Source organism: Amblyomma maculatum, chromosome 3 (assembly GCF_055883805.1).
Source record: "Amblyomma maculatum isolate TAMU_Amacu chromosome 3, ASM5588380v1, whole genome shotgun sequence".
Taxonomy (NCBI): domain Eukaryota; kingdom Metazoa; phylum Arthropoda; class Arachnida; order Ixodida; family Ixodidae; genus Amblyomma; species Amblyomma maculatum.
The window spans coordinates 201507275-201525461 of record NC_139346.1 but is presented as its reverse complement, the minus strand read 5'-3'; the positions used below and the strand labels follow the sequence as shown (position 1 = coordinate 201525461).

Below are 18187 nucleotides of genomic sequence, written 5' to 3'. Positions count from 1 at the left end.
TATCACAGCAAAAGCATAGCCTATCGATCAGGCCCGTGGTTTTCATGAAGCTGAGCAGTGCCTGGGAGGCCTTCACCGCCAGCGATTACCGCGGCCAGTGACCTATAGAATTTTGATTTCAGTCAGTGGGCATCCATCTAGACGCTCCAGCGCACGGCAGATACACTGTGTATCTGCATTGTATATGGGGCACTCACAAAGAATATTGCCTATAGTCTCGTCGCACCCGCAGGTTGCACATGCAGGGCTATTAGTCATGCCTATCGCAAACGAATAAGAGCTTGTGAACCCTCAGGCGGCATTGCTTCACGTCGAGGTAGGCCGGGTGAAAGTCGGAGCTTCAGCTTGCGGAAGTTGGAAAACTGGCCAGAAATCCACAAGGCGAGCGTGAGCTCCCGCGCAAGTGCGCGAAGCCTGCCCGCTGCGTCTGCTCTGAAAAAGGGGATGAACACACAATCGCCGTCTTGGCGGGCGGTTCGCGCGACCTCGTCCGCACGGAGATGACCCGCGGCTGTTATGGCAGTCACGGGAAATTGAAAGAAAAAATATTCTCGAACTGATTTTGATTGGCGTCGAATAGATGCATTACTACAAAGGCAGAGAACATGCTGTTCAGGACATAAAAGACATAAGCGACGGTATGATTTCCTCATCAGAGTTATAAATAGACCCTGAGCACGAATAAATTTGGTCGCTATGTAGAGTGAACCGCGGTTTGCCCGACGACAAACGAGCTATAACATGGGCTAATTGGTGTGTCATTGTAATTTTGTAGCGAAATCTAGAAAACGAGGAACAGGACGAGTGGAAGGAACACGCTCACTGGGTCAAGCGTTACGTTCAAATGTTTGGAAAGAACACATAATACATGGCAAAATGTCTACTTCGCATCAGGTACAAAAAAAAAAAATAAAACATGCGTCTTACAGCAGTATGAGTTTATGCTCTTTAGATAGTTCAAATTGTACCTTCTCTAGAATATACAAATGCATGCTGAGGCAGTAGTGATCACTGACTACCCTCATTACAAGCGCCAAAGTGATTTATCGTTGCCTTCTGTCGCTCGTTCTTCCTGCCATTTTGTGTTTCTCACTTGTGACGCGCATTTGCACCGTGCGCCGCGGGCGCTAGATTTCCCTGTGTTTTCAACTGTTCGCATTCTTGCTCGTGCTCGCTTATTTATGCATCGTCCCGTGTGACCTACGTACGTAGGTGCGCTCACAGCAGAGCGGGATTTTGTGCACAACGCTTTCATCGCACTATACGCGTAAATGCGGTCATATAAAAAGGCATCGCATCCGACATATAACGTTGAGCATAATACGGCTCAGTAACAACGAAACCGGGCGTCGCCTAGAAAAAAGGGCGCAAAGAATCTCGGTGACGTAACAGCCACATATATTACCTCACGGTTTGAGAAACACAGCAATGGCGGCTCACCGCTGGCCGCCCATCAAGACGGTCCACACTGCTACACGCTGCCATTGACAAAATGGATCGCTTACCACAGCTGATCTGATATGACTATGCTGCAACAGGCTTGGGAATATGCGAACGCTATTTTACACGCAAGGCTGATGCCACTCGTGATTCGTTTCGAAATCGGTCACGCTCAAAGCTGCGTATAGGAAAAAAAAAATAAAATAAAACGTGTCTTCTTAGCTGTCGCCAACTGATACTGATACCCAGCCTTTTGCATACATACAGAAACCATTCAGCTTTTAGAACTGTTAACCTTCGTGGTCTTTACATCTCTGCTTCGACTTTGTTGACACGTGCGTCTGAGATGGTGACATCCTGCAACACAGCTGGCTAATACTTTCTCGCCACGCACTTATGCCTATGCACAAAGGGGAATAGAGATATAATACGGCACTGAAGCAAAGCGAACACTACATCAAAAGAAAAACGATCCATTTTTAAAAGCTGCGCATGGAGCCCGAATGAATCAAGGATGGTACAGGTACTCGGGTTTCGAGCTGAAAAATTTTAAATGTAACAAATACCACGATCCGCCGCACACGAGATTTTGCAAGTACATTTTACAAAAGCGAAGGGGAGAGGGAAGAGAATGGATGTTCACCGATAAAGGGTTCTGGTCGATAATACACGAGAGATGTACATAATGCGCATGCCTATGCACGTACTTCATAAAACACGCAGAAACATGCGCACGCCATGCTCGACATACTGGCGAAACAACCGGTAGTTTACATGATAGGCCCTAGTAAAGTCTACTTCAGTACCAGTGTTAAAGACACCGTAAGTAACGTGTACCACGGCGACAACACACAACCTGTCGTCTAGTAAGCACCTTCTTCTCGCTCAATTTTGGAAAAATATTAACCCTTCTCTCCCACCTCTAACCCACCTCTAACAAGTTTTGGCTGAGGAAGGAGCCCTCTTTGCATTCAAAATGTATTCAAAAATAGCCACAGTGGTATTTTATTTTTAGAACACCTAAAATTTCTAAGAAAATAAATGACAATATATCTTTTCGTTTATTACTGTACATTTGAAGCCTGTAGGAGGCAGTCAAGTATAGTTCTTTCCCTCCTCGAAAAGCCAGTATTTTACATCTGGTGTGTCAAATTCATTATCTTTTTTTTTTTTACTCGCATTACGGACGCTTGATGTTGTCGTTATAGAAAGGCTCTCCATAGTGCATACCAAGTATCGAAGCAGGTAACACGGTCTCCGAACGAAACGAAAAGCAAACGCAAATGCATAAAATAAAAAAAATGCTCAGAAAGTAAACTTGATCTTATAAAAAAAGTCATCGATACATTCTCGTGGGCTACGAGGCACCGTGTGCACCAACCGACAGACACTAGCTTCGAGGGCATCACAGTTGCTGTTTTGAGCTTGAATGCCTTGTATTGAGTTTTTTTTTTTTCTTCTACGCTTGCTACAAATACAAGGTATACAAACGTATAGAGCAGCTTCACTGCACTAACTGCTCGTTCCCCTACCCCGACAGTGACCATTGTCTCTTCTCTGACTTCGTCGTCCTCACCGCCCATTATTACTCAACCTTCTTTCCGCCACCCTTTCCCCGCTCGCCTGGCTCGCCTGGTTGGCGGACTCCAACGAGCAAGTACAGCGAGCAGTGGTCCGCCTGGCCGTCGATAAATTGGGCGTCTAAATTAGGAGTGCCAATAAAAGTGTTTTCCTCTTCCTCCTCTACGCCCTAATTTTTTTACTTGTTCTTCCCATCGCCTCGTGTCTGTTCAAATAGTACACTCACTCTCTGGTCAGTGCCCCCCTACTTAGGACCGCCCAGGAGCAGATGGGCACTGTATTCGCAGAATTCGTGACCCCCCCCCCCCCCCCCCCCCCCTATCAGCAGTCACGCACCAGGACCTTTTGGCCAAGCATTCCTAATGGCAGTCTCGCTTTCGCACCACGGTGAACCAAACTGGTTACGCTCTGCGCGCTTGTGCAGTGGCCGTAACGAGTGCGCTGATTCGCTTAATGATGCTTCTGCGAGAAAAAGAAAGAGAACGGGAAAAGAAACGTAACCTAAGCGCAGCAAAGTCTTCACTACCAGCTGTGACTGTGTAGTGTTAAAGCCATTCGACGTGGCTTCTGACCATGTGCTGCTCACTTGCAATGACCATGGGCATGGGTAGAATTAGAACAAACACGCCAACCAGACACAGCACAAACTCATCTCTGTTGGCAAGTGCCTCTGTTGCCGACTGGTGCAAATGCAGGCTCAAATCTCTGCAAAGCTGCACGATTTTATTGATGCACAGAGCAAAAGCGGTCCCTCTGCAGTCTCTCGCTAGAGAGCAAGATAAAGAGAAATGACCGCCCGCTTTGCAAGATCATTGATTTAATTCCGCGCAGTCAGATATCAATGGCAGGAACATTATCCTACAAATGGAGGTGCCGGGCTACGATACTGGAGCATATGCACAGCCCAGCCTGCGGTAAACATTTACACTATGGGGAAAACGTGCCTTATTCTTTGAATATCCGCTGAATATGCAAACGATGGCGAAGAGCCTATATAGTTTTCCAGCCCAGAGGTTCCCACTGGCTGACGATATGCACGTGTAACCGAGAGAACTGAAATGAGGGAAAAAATTGCTGCTGTGACTTCGTGCCTGGAAAGCGTGATGTTCGATGAATGCAGTAATAATCGTCGCAACCACACACACACACACACACACACACACACACACACACACACACACACACACACACACACACACACACACACACACACACACACACACACACACACACACACACACACACACACACACACACACACACACACACACACACACACACACACACACACACACACACACACACACACACACAATCGCAATATTTGAGTTTCTGACTACAGCCTAGCTGACCGCATTTATTAAGTACTTAAATATCCCAAAGCTTACTATTCGATATTTATTTTTTTCCACGACAAATAAGGAAACAAAACGAATCAAGACTAACTCGACGTCGGTATTCAGCAGCTGTTTCGAAAAGACAGTGGCATGTCGCAAGCCCAGCAAAGTCGCATGCAAATATGCTGCAGCCTTCAAACGTGCGCACATCGTAGTATTCGGTGTGTGATCTCTTATCATATAAAGACCGCCTGAGCACATAGATCATGCTAATGCTGCTCTTTGGCCTCATGTTTGTTAACAGCCTCGCGCAAAAATGTCAGCCTGCTTAAAAAGGCTGTCTGAATTCGGCACCTTAGCACAAGAACCGAAATCTCGAAAACCTTGCTGAAAGCAGTACTAATAGGGGATAGGGACGCCGTGGCAGCTGAAGCTATAACACACCAAACACAAAAAGCTACGGGTCACAGTTGGCCTATTGAATATGAAGGCCTGAAATAACATTAAGAAAACCAGTACTATATGCACAGCTACTTAAAAAACGCTTAAATGACAGGATCAGTGTGTCCATGATAAAATTAGATTTCGTTAAACACACACACACACAAAGCGTGTCTGTTCGCGACTTTTCTTCGAGATGCAAGCCTGCCGTGCATTGCGACAGCACCATCGTGGGCTACGTGATGTGCTTTCAAAGGTAGACTATGCTAAATATACTTGAAATGACTTAATCGCCTATGTACAAACGAACAACGGTTCTAAAAGTGTATCAGGGTACATATACAATTAATTTCCGGGAAAGCCAGCTGGGATAAACTTTAGAGCCGGTTACGGACAAATAATCGGAAATCTGAAAATTAATCAGGGTATATAAATGTTAGTTTCTGGGAAAAACAACGAGGCTATGTAGCAATTCAATTTGAAAGGCAATGAGATCAAAAATTACTTGTCTGCTCATGAAATAATTTCAGAATCATATAATTTACGATGCAGACATTAGTATGAAAAGCGTTATTATGCAGCTTCAACCACGTGTGCTTGAATATAGGTACTCGTAAACTGTTCTCTATATTTGGGCAAATAATTATTTCTGAGCTGAAAGCAGTTTGTACAAATTTTTTTACTGCTCATAGAAGAAAAAACAATTATAAATGAATAACATTGTTGCAAAACTTTTGGCAGGGGAGACGTCTTACATCGCTAATTTAGTAGACCGGGCATGCAGTAACTACACTGCGCACTCAGTAAAAACAGGGGCCACAGCAGTCAAGACAACTATAGTCATTGGTGGACAAACGCCTCTCTGAGCACCTGCACGGTAAGGCACCGCATACGCAGCCACGTTTGTTCATTGAAACAACTTATCATAACGCCGCAAGAAAAAAAAAAAATTCCTGTCGTCAAGTAGGACTAAGGCAATGCGCACTTGGGAAAATACAGCATGAAAATGTATGTAAACAGCGACGTGTTTGTGCATTTTGCGAGCACGAAAACAGCAGCTTGGAGAAGGCTGTTGCCCTTGCTAATGCACAAAACTTTTTAAGGCTAAGCTCTCGTTTGAACTGACACTTGCACGCTTGGCTAGCCGCATACAACTTCCCGAGAAATCTCTGCACTAACAGTAGCTGAACCGGGCTATGCGTTCTTTCAAGCGTGTTCTTTGCTTAGCGCTGCTGTTCAATTGGTTCATACTCAACAACGTCGCGAAAATACGGGGCACACTTAAGGTCTGGCTTTCAGCTATGAAATCTTCTTACTTTACCTTGTACGCCAATTACCTCGCACATACTCGTACTCACTACCTTGCAGTCGTTAGCTACTCCATTAAGGGCGAGGTCACCTCACATTGATATCAAGCCACGCTTTAATTGAGCGCTACCATTGCGCTTGCGCGACCTAAGGGTAACGTACCAAACTCGGGGCCAAAGGTGCCGCCCAGTCGGTTCAAATCCCATATCTTGCAGGAGCTACCCAAGTGTGCATCTCCAGCCAACTCAATGTCATGGGGTGTCGTGACATCTCGCAACATCTCATACTCGCCGACAACTCCGCCGCCGCCAGATATTCTGCCCAGTGCGGTCTGTAATGCTGTAGCGTTAAAATGCCCCATCTCGAGAAATCCGGGCCGCTTCTGAACAAATACTGCAGTCCAGTACGTTGTGAAAGAAGTGTACTTTCAGTTTTGGAATCGGCTTTTTGTCAGCTATAAAAGGGTGCATTTTAAAACGTATCACAAAACCTGCCAACGTGGCGCGATTGACATCCTCGTTTCGCACTAACGCTGCTCAGTAGCAATGATATTCTCGTGATTTAGCATACAGCTTTGACCTTTGACTATGAAGGTGCAAGCACCACCTATGTACACAAAATGACGCCCATTCCTCTTATGTTGGTTTGGAAAGAGATATTTACCCAGGCCAGCCTGGACTGTCGACACACGTCTGTCTGTAACTCATTTCTGCCGTTTACGAGATGTTTTCGAGGCTGTTTGGTGGCAACGAGATTGTTGTGAATGATTCTGTGCCACCAGCTGCGTAGAGGACACAGTTGTGTGCAAAATGAGCTAAATATCTCATTTCTCTCTCTCTCTCTTTTTCTAACCAGGTACGCTTAGTGTGAGAGCTCTGTAATTCTGATTGCTCGTTTTTGATATTAGAAGCATGCACACAGGTAAAATTTTAGTTATACTTTATAACAGCATATTATTAATATTGTTACGTGGCGAGGTTAGTGCACGAAGGTTAGTCCAGGTTGACGCAGCACACAAAGCACAGAATCACAACAGCGTTAACCTTCTTCTAGCACTAAACGTTGCTACCACTTTGTCGTCGTCTGTGAACCGTTTCAGATCGTTGTCTTCTTTAGCGTCCAGCGATGCAGGGCATATATGTCACAATATTTTTGCAAGCTTATGCGTGCCAATTATATATTTTTTTCTAATAGTAGCCGATATTCATTATTTTTACAATATGCACTTGAATACAAAATTATAATAGCTATATACTCTAAGTTGCAAAAAAAAAAAAAAAAACACTTTTAATGCATAGGTGAAAACTTCCCGCGCGCGCCGCCCCAAAATTCTGTTTTTTTCATGATGTTAATTGCCCTTTGCGGCAAGCCTTATAAGACATGCGAACATATTTGTTATCAAAAGAGCCGATATAATACCATGCAGTAAGGGTGAATACCCCGAAAAAAAACGCAATAATAGCTTCGCGTTACAAAAAAAAAAAAAATGCCGGCGGACTTTTTAAAATCAAAAGTTTGCTCCGTTAGAAAGCAACATTCTTCGTATTTCTTCTACTCGCGTTGCGCTTTGCCCTAAATCCCTCACAACGCACTTCACATCGTGGAACACATGTCTGTTCCTTACTTCGGAAACACACGCGAAAAGTGCACACAGAAAAAGGGCCGAAAAGAGAGAGAAAGAAAGAAAGACGAGAAGAAATATGCACAGCCACAAGGCAAACTCTATGGCCATTGTCGCGGAAGCATCCATTGTCCGCCTTGTGATCCGACTGCGGCTCTGCAGCAGCCGCTGCTGCTGTGTCAGCTGTGCCCCCGGGCGCGAGCTTTTCGCTGCAAAGGAACACCTGGTTCGGCTGGAGGCGTCCTATCGGAGCAGTGACGTCAACAACCCGAACAGAAACCAGAACGCCATGGGAGCGAAGAAGACCTTTTCGATTCCTAAGTATAGCGCGCTTGCAAGCCAGCGCGACCCGGAGCCCGCATCACTGCTGGTAGATCGAGATGGAGCGGGAGAGAGGATTAGGGAGAAAGGGAACGGGGGCAACGGCCTGCAGGACACAATTATTACCTGCACTCGAAACAAGGAGAACGGGGACTCGACAAAAAAGGCTCAATAACGGGCGACGTCAGGCGTGACTTATTGAATATATGGGGGCGCAATCACGTACCTAAGCGAGGGCCGCAACAAACTGTAAAGTTCATCGCAGGGATTCCAGTTACTGCTTTGAAGATTCTGCGGTATCCTTAACATTAAGGGAAATTCAACTTATCTCTCGTCGAGGTTCACAGAGCAAACGCACCGCGCTGAAGCGCAAAGGTTCCGGTGTAGGTCTACACTGCTTATTTAAAACTGGGCCTCGAGGAAAATCTCAACATCGCTTGCGCGAAGCACTGCGTTCCCAACACGATCTTAGTTTTTTTTTTTTTTTTTTTTTTTTTTTTTTTTTTTTGCAACCGTTTCAAATGCTAGAAGGGAGCGGGCTGAGCTCAGCAACCTTGCTTTTTTAGATCGCTTCTGTTTATGAGCCTAAAAAAAATTATTGAGAGCTGAATGAATTCTGGAGAACCTACGCGTTAGATGTAAGATAAGGTTAAGTTGACCTTAATTTTTATTCACGTGTATCATTTCTATAAATTAAATGCAGGGAAATAATATGATTGAAATGTTCATTTCTTCAAATTGCTACGCCACTGGTTCCAGGCCCTGTGAAGGTTAACAAATAATTAGGTAAATAAACATATAAAAAAAAGATAAACAGTGGTGTGGTTTGCATAGGATCTCATTGTCGTTAAATAAGTAGGAGATGCACAATCTTTTGCGCATAGATGGAAGGATCTTCTCAAGTCACAACGAGCTTTGGAGAGCGCTACACACCTTACAATCGCCTAAAACTAGACTCCTCTACAGAACCACAGTCTACCACGCACGTTGCACACAATGCTAAACGAGTTCTCCCGAAATTCCCGCTCAAAGTACTACACTGTCGCCGAAGAAGGTATGGCGAGTCACTGGAAAAACGTCTGTGCACGAAGTGCCGCCGAAGCAACGACATCCGCTGCGTCTTGCACCTCCGCTGACGTATGTAGTGCCGTTGTCAGTTGCCTCTTCTTCCTGGGCTTAGAAATTAATTTCCGTTGAGGTCGCTAGTTTGGCTGTTCTCTGCTCTGGCGCTTCGGCGATGAGAGTTTCTTGGTGCTTACGACGCTTCGTGGCTACCTCCTCCGTACGTTAGGACTTGACTTCGCATTTGTTTAGCCATGTTGACGCCGCCGCTCATCACGTTGGTTCGCCACAAGCCCAGTGTTTCGTTCGAGGCTTGTAAAAGACAGCCCCGCTAAGCTAATCACCCTCTGTGTGAAAACGCAAGACGAAGTGCACGGCTTCCTCTTCCAACATCCGCGGCAAAGCACGAGTGATTCGCGCTTGTCACTTGATTGTTATGGCAACCAGGGAGGCGGCGGCCGAGCGCCGATCGTTTACAAGACGAAATTGGAAAGGCATACCTGCTTAAGTGTTTTGGTGCTAAATATGAGCTTCCTGGCTCGCGACAGAATCCAGGCGAGCAAAAGTTAATGATTCGGAAAGTCGCAGCTGTGGTACAGAGGAAAGCTTAAAATTTTCGAAACGCATTACATGCTCAGGACAAAAAACAAATACAAAACCCAAACAAACACAAAAGTCAGAGGACGGTTACGAGTACGCAACGCGAACTTTTGAGCTTTGATTTTGGTGTGAAAGCAAGTAATCTTTCATGTACACGCTCTAACCTCATTTTTCTCGCACAGTCACACAGCGGGAGTTGGATCAGGATATTCCTACCACTCTAAAGAATGGAGCTTCTTTCGAAAAAGCCCCTCACAGCAGTGGCAGCTAGTTATACTGCACGTCTCTTTAGACACGTTAGTTAGGAGTGTCCTACGCATTTCTCCGATTTCACTATTACTGCTTCCCCAGCAGCCGCTCTCCCTCCCGTTTTTTCCCGTAGCAACCAAACTGCGGTCGCACCTTCCTACGCTTCTTCCACGGAAGCCATCATCCGTGCTTCTCACGTGGCACCACTTTTACGTTGCCTGTTCCTGCGCTTTCTACATAACTGCCCAAGCCACGAGGCCACAAGTCGCCTCCTATCCTCTCTCCATTTTCAATCTCGCTTCTCTGAATTTGATTTACACCCTCCACGTTGACACCTGTGAATTGCCAACTGCTTGCAGACGCCGATAACAACGACGACGGTGCGGTACAGACTCCGATTACACAAGAACGAGCTCATAAGAGGCAATACCCTAAAACAACAACAACAGATTCCGATGAGGTTTCTTGAAACCACACAGTGCTGAAATAACGCAAAAAAAAAAAAAAGAAAGGAGGACGTAAGAATGCCGCAGCGTTCAACGCCAGCTGACTGACATTAACCGCAATAGGTGTGGACTGGTAAAAGGCTCCGGAACGAGCGACTCATGACTGTCTGCATCTAGGCAGCGAACGCAGACTTTGCTGCCTACCTCACTTTCTTTCCTGCAGCAATGACACAAGCGAAGCTGTAAGCGCTGCAGCGAGGCATGCGTATACCAAAGCGGCTTGGATCAGAGGCTCGGCCGACAGATTCCAAGAACCCGTTGCGGCCGAGTGCTTCTCCTATCCGAGCCTCAAAAGAGGGGAATCCGAAATTTCCTAGGTCTAAAGTTGTACTAATGGGTGGACTTCTCTCAAAATATAGTTTGCGGCAGGACATCTCTCTAGACACGCTAATCAGGACGTATGAATTTGAATCCCCGTGTGAACACGCCAACACGGCCCACCATTGCAGGCTGAGATGTTCGAAATTGAGTTTGCCCACGAAAGGGTGCAGCGAGATTTGCAGAACCTCTTCAAAGCTCACGCCCCTTAGAAAGTAGGGTAGTGGATAGGGGCATCCTTCATCTATCGTGATCCGCAGCAATTGATTTCGACCCCCCCCCCCCCCCCCGCAGCCGGGTCATTTCAACCTCTCTCTCTCTCTCTCGTCTTTCTCCATCATCTCCCCCAGACGTGACAAAAGGGATTTTTCTTTTGCCACTGAGGATGCCGACGGCGGTGCGAAATTCAGGCAAGAATTTGAGGAGTAAGCGCTCAAGCTCAGATCGGAAGCGAATGGATTGATGTGTATAAGAAGAAGGTCATGCTTATCACAGGAGGTTATCTGAAAACGGCTAATTAAGGCTTTACATGAGCTACCAATCATAACCCACCAGATCCAAGGCGAAAGGTGCGCGGGATGCCGCAGCGGGAGACTCGGTATAGAAACTTTGATGCACAGATGTTCTTGCTACACAGAAATTACAGTACCCGAGTGCTTGTGCCCACAGAATGCGACTGCCATGACAAGCAGTAGAACACTCGACAGTTCAGCTTATTTGCAGCACTGTATAACCTCAATTGGCGCTGCTAAGGAATCTCATGAATAACGTGTGATGTGCACTCGGAATTACACCTCTTTCATTCCACCCTCGTGCACGCTTCTTCTCACGATTCAGCGAGCGTAAGATAAATATATAATCTGTTTTTAAACGCAGGTTTAGATTTGCAATACTTCTTCAGTTCGACAAGCGTGGTTTAAATTTAAGAGAAAACGCAATAAAATCTGGGAACACACGTTCAACTAAAGTGTATGGTGCGATGATGTTAAAGGGCCGTTCGTTCGCTTTTGGGTCCCCTGGTGCAACCTTTCGCAGAAACATGCATGTTCGCTAGCGTCACATACTGCCTTCCAACCCGTTCGAACGGACTTGCATAGATGTCGTATAAGTAGCGATAGTTGACCCGCGACCCAAGGGCCAGAGGTTAAACTGCACCACTTCACCGCCATGTTTCTTAAGCGATGTCACTAAGTGTACCGTCAAGACTAAGTCCTGACCCCTCTCGACCAGTCGCGACTTTACAGTCACTCCGACGTCAGTATTTCCGACGAAAGAGTCCTTTCAGCGCTCTCGCGTTAATACATCAGCTGCACAGCCCGGCAATTCAAGATATAGAAATAAAGGTTGGAGAAAAACTGTAGATTTCCATTGTGTTATAAAACTCGAGTTCGATTCACGCAAAAATCTTTTTCATCCTGCTGCAATTCACTTAACTCTCTTAGTGTGTGAACAATACGGTTCTGCGCGCTCATCGCAGAGTGGAATGGCTTGGTTTTGATATTTTCATGCACCTTGGATCGAAACTTGCTTTGACGCTGCTGCCTCGAGATGTTTTTTTTTTTTCTCAAGAACTGTCCTAAGAGTAGATCGTGAAAAAAAGTAGCGTACAAAAAATGCGAGCTTGATTCCGGCAGCGGCCCCATCTCTTAGCGGTAATTGAACCGAATGTCACTTAAACTCCGGCTGCTTTTAACGTTTCAATAAAAATAAAACCCGACGGAAGGCGCAAAGGTCACGGAAGTCCTTTGCGCAGGCATAGCCACCGCGTGTGGCTAAACGACGCATTAGGCATTCGTATTCAGTTCACCTTTGAAATTTGGACGTCAGAGTGGTTAACGGGATTGCTATTATACTTTATTATTTTTGTGCGCTCACGCGATTGCTTGCATGGAAACTGTATTATGTTTTTTTAATTCTTTCCATGTTGTCGTGCTGCACACCGAGAAATCAGCTGCGCACCGAGGTTCAGTCTTCAGACTGCACCTCGGTGCGCAGCTGCTTTCTTGTGCTTCAAGGAGATATACTCGTAGGCAGAAGCTTCATCGTCAGGCGGACAAAAGCTGTATCTAAATACCATATGTAACACGATCCCTCCACGAATTAAAAAACAAAAGCATTTATAACGACGGGCGGCAAGACGTTGTGAGCAAACAATGCAATGGCCAAGTGCGCTCCAAGCACGTGCACGCTGCATTGAACTGTGGGCGGAATGCATCGCAGTCCAGCTTTCTGTTACACGCACTACAACAAGCTCCGACCGAAGGTGTACCGCTTGAGTGCGTTAGTAATTGAGAGACAGAGAGGAAGAATTTTCACGACCAGAAAACACGCAAATTGTTGTTGTGGCGCCATTCTTTGATAGGCGAAAACATGTAGCGGTGGTAAGCCCGACGCGAAGTTCAGCTCCTACTTCTTTAAGTCATCAGACGCTGATTCTGAACAAACTCTCACTAAACTTCTCAGCGAGAAGTACCCACCGATACGGTGATTCGTCTTCGATTAACAGAGCAGCGATTAGTTCTTGCCAAGTCACGGAAACTACCACTTTAGTGTTTGGGAGCTCTGGAGATGGTAACTCGAGGTCCTCATTACCTCGGGGAGTACTTGTCAGATATGCTCATGAATTTCGTTAAATTGTGTAGAATTGTAGATGATTAGAAGCCATTATTTAGGGCTACATTGATAATACGTGCTCGCCGTTCTCTCTATATTGGCTACGTTTTCCAAGAAGAAAAAAAATAAAAACCTTCTATATAAACCTGTTGTAGCAGCAATATGCTACACATAACATGACCCTGTTGCTTGAAAGAAACAATAACACTCTCAATAGGCGCAACGGCTAGCTATGAATGAACTGCGCTTCAAGACAAGTTAGATCCCTGCTCTTCCCCAGGTTACGAGTGAAGAAGCTATCAACCTTTGTGAGTGTCATATTCCGTGTGTGCGTGTTATTTTGACACTGAATTTAAGGTCGTCATACTGTGCCAGATATGTCACCGCATTCACGCGTAAACCTTTCAGCTCTTTTGCATTTATGAGAAAGGTAGCCCTGAAATGCGGCGATAAAGAGGAGGCTGTCTAGACGAGTTCGGTGAAACAAAGCTCATTGATGTTCGTGTAAACAACGTTGACTATCAAAGGGCATAGTATTTAAGACGCCAACCCTCGAACCTTTATGCCGAAAATATGAGCTTAAATAAACGGCAACTGTTTTATTTGTCGATCCTTACATAAAACAAAATATATTTTTGACGATCTGCAACTAGCATTTTGGTACCGGCAACGCATGAATTGGAATCTTACATTGAATAGGGGAGCAATTGTGACTGCTGTATGGCGAGGATAGAAATTATGCAAACATTTTTTTTTTTTTCGAACTAAGAAGTTGCGCTTACTGGCAAAAAAAAAAAAAATAGAGACTCTCCACTGGAAGGCTCAGACTGCACATTGGTTGCAGCAGAATTGAGTGAGAAGTAGCATATATGTTCTTAGGGTATGGTACGGGGGCACGTATTGGTCAGAGGTTTCCGGGCAACGGTAATAGTTGCTGCCGTGGAAGCACTTTCGGAAGGGTTTCACACATCCTGAAAGCTTGCGCTTGTGCACTTTGTATAACTCGAACTTTTGTCTTGATTACTTTTTCGAGCTCGTTAAGTGAAAGACGCCTGCAATTGAATACAGTTGTACTAGCTTTTCCCGCAGTGAAGTAGCCCATGGCATTCGCCTCAGAAAGGCGAGAATGTTGCAACTCGCGGTCAGCTTCTTTTTAATGTACTGCTTGGTAGTGGAGGCCAGGAGAATTATTTCTATCGGTGATAATTTCTGAAAAGGGATCACATAATTTCGGGCGAGCTGCTTTGCCATTTCTGAAAGGTGCATGCATTGCTCCAAGGAGGAAACATAATTTCTGATAAATTAATTAAAGATGCAGGCGCGAATGCTTGGTGCAGCACCTCTTGAAGAAATATAAACGTCAGTAAATCAAGTACTCAAGCTGTAAATTTGCTGTTTGGTCAGTAATAGCGAACCGAAACGTAAGCATCACGTTTCGCTACTGAGCTGCTAGCGAACATTTCACATACGTCACAGTACTGCAGTCCTCCTACACTTGTTGACGAAGACCGCTAGTGTCACTTGATGCATAGTTCAATGTCAGCTTCAAATATGCTGTGTCCATCACTATATATATGAAGCAACGATGCTGATGAAGGCGTTAAGCCAACATTCACTTGACTTCTGAAGCACGCATTCTCAACGCTTCGTTCCTTATCTTTGCTAAAATTGCCAGCTCCTAAGAATTCCGGCGCTTGCATTCGGTGTGATAACAAGGGTACATATAAAAAAAAAGAAGAAAAGCAGCGAAGTCTACTTACCGTGCGTGAAACCCAGGCGAGCACGGTCGTCGCGTAGCAGCTTGCAAGAGTCGCTGCTGTCTCCCGCTTCTACGACACCTTGCGCCACACTCCCGTTTTTTCGACGCTTTTCAACCACACTTTGACAACACAACACCTTGACACGTTCGGTGCTCAGAAGAATCGTGATCACAGGCGCAAGTCGTGTACCTTCGTGCCGGAAAGCGACTCAGCAAAGATAAGCGAAGTAACATCCGATAGGCGCTACAGGAAGCAGATGCGTTCGACTGCTGCCGTCTGCTACGGTGACGATCGTCGTCTGCTTAGCCCTCTGGCGTCGTTCCGATGTTGCAAAAGCCTAACTTCGCTGCTGTGCTGGTGCATGTGGCGTCGGTGGTGATGCTGGTAGCACAGATGAAGGCCGCACGATCACAGCGAAGAAGCGTCGCACTCACTCACCGAGAAGCATGATTGCATCCGCGCACACATGATATGGTAATATGGGGGAAAAATAAGTTGCGGAAAACTGCCAATCAGGGGAGGAAAAATATTTAAATTGGAGCAATCTGGCGCTGCACAACCAAACTGTGAGGCGTGAACAGAAATAAACAGGGGGCGAGGAAAGCGCGTCGTTTCACTTTCCAACTCAAGAACGCGCGAACAACTCAGCATCGGCGTGCGCTAAGCAGCCACCCCAATATTTAGAACGGCGGACTTATGGAGAGGGTGTTGCTACTTAAGTAAAAGGAAAACGAGCGAAAGAAGGAAGGGAAACCGCAAAAGAAGCGAGCTGGCTCAATGGGTCAGTCCTCCACCCTGTCTCTCCATGCGCCCTCAAGCAACGGTAGAGGCACCTGGCAAAAACAAACTAAAAAAAAAAAAAGAGAAAAAAAAAAAGAAAACAAGGAAGCGCTTCGGTCGTCGAGCGGCGAGTCGGACACGAGACGTGGTCGTCGTCTCGCTCAGGAGCAGCCGTCTTCGTGGGTTGCCGGATGGAGACAAACGGTCGCCAGAACGCGACGAACGCACCGCCGCCAAGTGCACGGCGGCTGTGAGAACAGAGCGCCACGCGAAATCGGGGCAGCCCCCGGCTCGCTCGACGATGACGCCCTTCTCTCCTCCGCCGCCTTTCTCTCTTGGTTTCTCTCGCTCTTTGGCTATTCGAAGGGAGAGAAAAAAAAGGTGTTCGACCGCGGCGCCGGCTGGTGGCATGAACGCCAAGTGTTGCGGGCCCCGGGCTCAAGAGAAAGAAAAGACAGTTCGCTCAGGCAGCACATGCTGATACGACGGCTCTCTCGACTCTTGACGGAGGAGAGGAGGCCTAGGAGAGAACTTTTGCCCGGGGATTTCGCGCGGATTTCAAATGCAGGATCTGAAATGTAATGCATGATTCATTCGTATCAGAACGGTCGAGGGGAACAGAGAAGTAATGGGTGACCTACTACGTGCAAGAGCTCATCTGTGGGCTGTATAGAAAACGAGAGACACGAGAGCAGCAAAGTAATTCCGGCAACCTTGGATTCATTAACAGGTTCCAGCACGGATTATGCCTGGAAGGTAACCTCTCAGTAATAGTACTAGCTGTGCAGAACGGAGAGTCAGACGAGCGCTTCATAGCACCCGCTTTGTCCGGACACCTTACAAGCGTACGCCTTGAAATATGTAGGGTTGTGGCTTGTGAGAATGCTGTGCTTGGTTGAAGAGATGCCGCGGATAGTTGAGGGCTTCTGTGCAGATAATCAAGCTGTACCCTATTGGAGAATTGAGTACGCCGACTTAATCGAGAGATCAGGGGACAGCTTCAAAGTTTCATATATATGTCTGATATGCGCTTACTCCACTTGAAGATCGCATTTCAGCAAACTGAAGGAAGACGAAAAACGGAAACACTTTGATCTTTCACGTCAGAAACGTGAAGAAAAAAAGCATCAACGACACACAACATCTGCTAGCCCTGTTCTATGCGGGGATGGTTGTCCCGTTGGCAGCAAGCTCTGGCAAACTCAAATCGCTCCTTATTATACACGCGGAGGAAGTAACTGCTCTGGAGCTGGCGCTCAGCGATAAGAATTGTAGGTTAGTGAGTAATGACTTTATTTAGTGTCCGGAAGAGTTTAGCGTGACAACGCCTAGGTCTCCCACGTTGGAGGCCTAGGTTGGGGCTTGAGATACGCAAAGTGGCTAACCACCTCGACAAGAGAGTTTCGAGATAAACACCGGTCAGTTGCTCTTTACACTCCCAGAGTATGTGTTTAAGTGTGCCTATGTTAGTCTTGCAGTCCTCGCACGTGTTGGTGTTTTTATATTTCGTAGTAAATCCCGTTGTACTGCAGCGGGTTTTGGGCATATGATTGTTTGTTTGTATGTTTGTTTGTTTGTTTGTAATTGCCTTCAGGCGACTGCATAAGCTTTGCATAATTTGCTGCTATACGGCGGGAAGGTACGGCGGGCCAGGTAAAAGGCTTTGGTTAAGTCATTGAAGCTCATAAGCCCGTCTCTCCCCCCTTCTCAACCACGGTTCTCTACGCCATGGTTTGCGAGACCTCGTACTATGGAGTGAGCGACCTTGTTAATATTGGTGAGATACGGAGAGACGTTCCCCATGTGTGCGGGAGACCAAACTAGCTCGACCTTGTTATCCAGTGAGCGTTTCAGATTCTTTATTATTCGGCAGAATTTTACGGATATTCTCCCTCTGTGTAATTCTTTATGGCCTTGCGCGAGTCCCTGGCAACGACCCCGCAATCAGGATCAGACATGGCAAGTGCGATTGCTACTTCTTCAGACACTTCGGCGTGTTGGGACTTTATGCTGGCGGAGTGAACAAGCGTTGTGGCAATGTCGACGATCGTAACGGCGTATCTTCGATCGTCTTAGCACTCGGCACCGTCCTCGAAGGGCGCTTCCATCGCCTCTCCGTAGCCCCGAAGCAGAGTCGTGACTCTGGCTGATCTTCTACCTTGATTATACACCGGGTGTACATTTCTCGAGAGTTGCGCAACTCGGATGTTGTCCCTGACGTTCCGCGGGATTATTCCGTGTTGACGGTGG

At 46.4% G+C, this 18187-nt stretch overlaps 1 protein-coding gene across 3 annotated transcripts in view; it reads right to left on the bottom strand.

Annotated features, from left to right (window-relative positions):
- SK (small conductance calcium-activated potassium channel) overlaps positions 1-16189 on the bottom strand; it is a 414924-nt gene extending 398735 nt beyond the window's left edge. For all 3 annotated transcript variants that reach the window (XM_084599269.1, XM_084599270.1, XM_084599271.1), the window contains exon 1: positions 15158-16189. The gene's annotated coding sequence lies outside the window, so the exon portion shown is untranslated. The remainder of the gene's footprint in view (positions 1-15157) is intronic.
- Between the last annotated feature and the right edge of the window lie 1998 nt (positions 16190-18187).